General features: G+C 38.4%; 1 non-coding gene across 1 annotated transcript; it reads left to right on the forward strand.

Annotated features, from left to right (window-relative positions):
* The first annotated feature begins 2,351 nt into the window (after window positions 1–2,351).
* On the forward strand, window positions 2,352–2,424 carry TRNAT-AGU (transfer RNA threonine (anticodon AGU)). The gene has a single exon. It is a non-coding gene; the product is annotated as a tRNA-Thr (tRNA).
* Window positions 2,425–3,538: the final 1,114 nt, after the last annotated feature.

Genomic DNA, 3,538 nt, shown 5'->3' on the forward strand with positions numbered 1-3,538 from the left:
TTTCTATTTTTGCCATCTTCCTTAATGTCTGGCCTAATAGAAAACAACTAGGCTCCTACAGCTGCTTCTGCATTCAATCTGTTGAGATATCACATCTCAGGCATCCTCTGGAAAACTTCACTGTACACACATAAGAAAAGAAAATGAGAGTGAAGATGACAAATAACGTCTTTTCGTTACTATGGAAACCATTTTTACTTTGCAGACATCTTAAAAGAATCTCACCACCCCTCAGGGGCCCCTAACTAACTCTGAGAACCACTGAACTAGAATATAAACCCAGTGAGGGCAGAGATTATGTTTTGTTGACTGTTGTATTCCCAGGACCGAGGCCTGGCATAGAGCAGACACTCAATAGTACATTAGCTAAATGCATGAACGTGGCTATGTTGTGAAAGACATTGAGTGCCTGGCTAATGAGTTTGCAATTGACTTAGTAGGTAAAGGCGAGTCAGAGGGGTATCTGAGTGGGAGAATGTAATAATCTGATTCACCTGACCACACCAAGGAGGATGGGTTGGAAAGAAGGGTAACTTGGAGACATTGGTGCCAAGTAGGATGCTCTTGATTTAGTCCTGGTGAGAAATCATGAAGTTCTGAAGTGGGAGGAAGACTGTACAGACAGAGAGAGGACAGAAGTGAGAAATCAATGAATGCAGGGTATTGGCCCTCAACTGGAGATCCATGAATATAACCTGACTTTGTCTATGTGATCTTCTCCAAGTCAATCAATTCATTGTTCATTTTTACTTTCCTCATCAGTAAAATAAAATAATGTATTAAAAAAGGGATTGTCACTTTCTTTCAACTATTCTTAAAGTAATTTGCAGATGATACAACTGTATCACCAAAATATTAATTTTAAATGTCACAAAATCTTAATTCCTTATTGGTAATTATTCCTGAATTTACTGAGGCTAAGACTGGTCATTAACTAATCTCTTTAAAAGCAAGATTAGAGAATAAATATTAAACTTCAATGTTAGCTGAAGTGTTTGCTTGGGGAAAAAATAGTTATCATTTATTAAGGAGGCTTTTTAACTTACTTAAATCTCAAACAATTCCTACGATGTAAGGATTTTCCCACATTTTGCTAATCAGGCAATATTAAGAAATATACTTGGGGTAAGTAACAAAATTAGGAGTTAAACAGATATATCTGATTCTAAAACTTATGGTCTTAACACATAATACTGCCTCAAGGAAACTGAGATACTGATCAAATTTGGCTATGTTGTTATCAGTTTGAAAGTATGGGTTGACAAAAAGAAAAATATGGCACCTAGAGAATCAAACTAATTATCACCTTAATCCAGAATTATCAGAGAAAATTAGACTCTCTCAGTTTAACATGGCAGGAAAAAATGACTCTCTCTAGTTAATTAAAATGTTAGGAAACTCTGGGCAAAAAATGGAGGAAAGAGGACAGAGCTTGGAAAATTTTGTGGGAAACAGAAAAAAAAAAAAAAGACATCATCTCATCTTATTTTCAACCTGAGCATCCCACTGAGAAAGAAACAGGCTCTGTTCTTCATCATGTCTTTGTTCGTTTTTGGCTAAAGCAAATTCAGGTCATCCACTCTGGGAATAAATGAGATGTGCTCTGAGGTAGTTACCAAATCAGCGGCGGCACAAGCAGTCCTGCTAGTGAAAATTCGCCCAGCTGTCTGCCTCAGACATCGGCTCAGACTTCAATTCCCCGGGGCCATTTGGTTGAAAGGATTTCATATGATTTTCAAGAGGCCATTTAGAGTTTGTATTTTATCTCAGGGAAAGAGGGGATGCATTTGTTCTCTGCTTCAAAGCAGAAATATGCTTGACTTTGTAAAGATGGCAAAGATGAGAACATTCACCTGGAGTTTTGTAAAAATTATTCCTCATCGCATCTCTCTTCTGTCCAATTTCCCAGTAATTGTTGGAAGACCAATTCGGTAACCTTTCGTAACCTACTTCTAGGGTAATACAGTCTTAATTTATAACATCAGGGCTCATTATTATTTTGCAGTGTGCTGAGATGCATCAGTAAACTCCTGGCTATTTTTCATTTATTCAATAAACTTTGAGAAATTACCATGTGCCAGGCAGTATGTGAGGTACTGAGGATGCAAAAATGAACGAAACAGGTCCTTACCTTCAAAGTGGTCACTAGGTAGTGAGGAGCTAGACAGACAGGTAAGGAGCTAAGTATTCGTGGGTGTGTTCATATTATCAACACTACGAGCAACTACTATGTTCCAGGTATTCATGTTAGATTCTGGGGATCTGCTGTTTGCAAAAAAAAAAAAAAAAAAAGGAATACTATCCGGGTGAAGCAAAGACAAATTCAAAAGTAATTTAAAAATCAGTAGAGGGGAGGGTATAGCTCAGTGGTAGAGTGCATGCTTAGTATGCATGAGGTCCTGGGTTTAATCCCCAGTCCCTCCATTAAAATAAATAAGTAAATTAACCTAATTACCTCCCCCCAAAACAAAAAATACATGAATAAAATATTTTAAAAATAAATTTTAAAAAATCAAAAGCAGTAGGAAATGAGCATTCTGATACGAGCTATGTGGAAATGAGACAGACTTTGCCTGAGGTAGTCCTACGCCTTTGGCCATGGGGTGAAAGAACATGAAAAAGGCAGTCAGCAAGGCAGAAGGCAGGCAGGCAAGAAGCGCAGTAGCCCAGAAGTCTGGCCTGGTGAATTAGTAGCCTAGTAATGTCCCCATCTGGCTTTGAGGAAGCAGACCAACCAAGGTCACTGCGTTCTCCTTTGAGATTTTTCCATGAGTTGCATTAATGCCATAAGATTAGCAGAGTATTTACATGACAATCAAGCCTGGGTACTGAGGGTTGGGGGTGGAGGGAAAAGGCAGTAACTGCGAGTAAAATGATCCTAACACCACTATTCTGGTGAGAAGTACGATCTGCTTTTTGAACACATCCTTTCACCCACTCACTTTTATACCAACCCAGCACCATTCTTTATATTTACTAACCTATGGGGCTTATATTGACTTCCAATTATTTCACTTGAGTAATACTCTTAATTAGTATAAACACGAGTCCTTTAGTTTCTCTGAACCACTGCCAAGTTCAGCTTTCCCCTCAGCGAGTGGAAACTTAATTAACATTTTGTTCATTTCTAGAATGGTTTCAATTTTCCCTTCTCTGGGGTTTCCACCTGCTCAGAGCAGGGGCAGAATGTTCACAGATAAAAAATACAGTAGATGAGGCATAAAAGTTCACATGGAACGAATCCAGTTCTCAGGATGATTCAGAAAACTCTGACTGCTTTAGAAACTATTGTGGCTGGTTGTATATGAAGTATTGATTCCTATATAACAGGGGAAGGGGGGGCTTGAGATAGCCTTACAATCATTTTGTTTATGCTATAGCTCCCAGGGCTTCTTTAAACTAACCCTGGCCTCTGCTGCCCCAGGAAAGCTTAGACCACAGTTGAAATTCAAACAGAAACAAAAGAAGTTAATTTTTAGCTTTTACACTTACAGAGCTGAGATCCTGCCATAAGCAATAGATTTGCAAGACTATTTAA

The sequence above is a fragment of the Vicugna pacos genome, chromosome 13 (assembly GCF_048564905.1).
Source record: "Vicugna pacos chromosome 13, VicPac4, whole genome shotgun sequence".
Taxonomy (NCBI): domain Eukaryota; kingdom Metazoa; phylum Chordata; class Mammalia; order Artiodactyla; family Camelidae; genus Vicugna; species Vicugna pacos.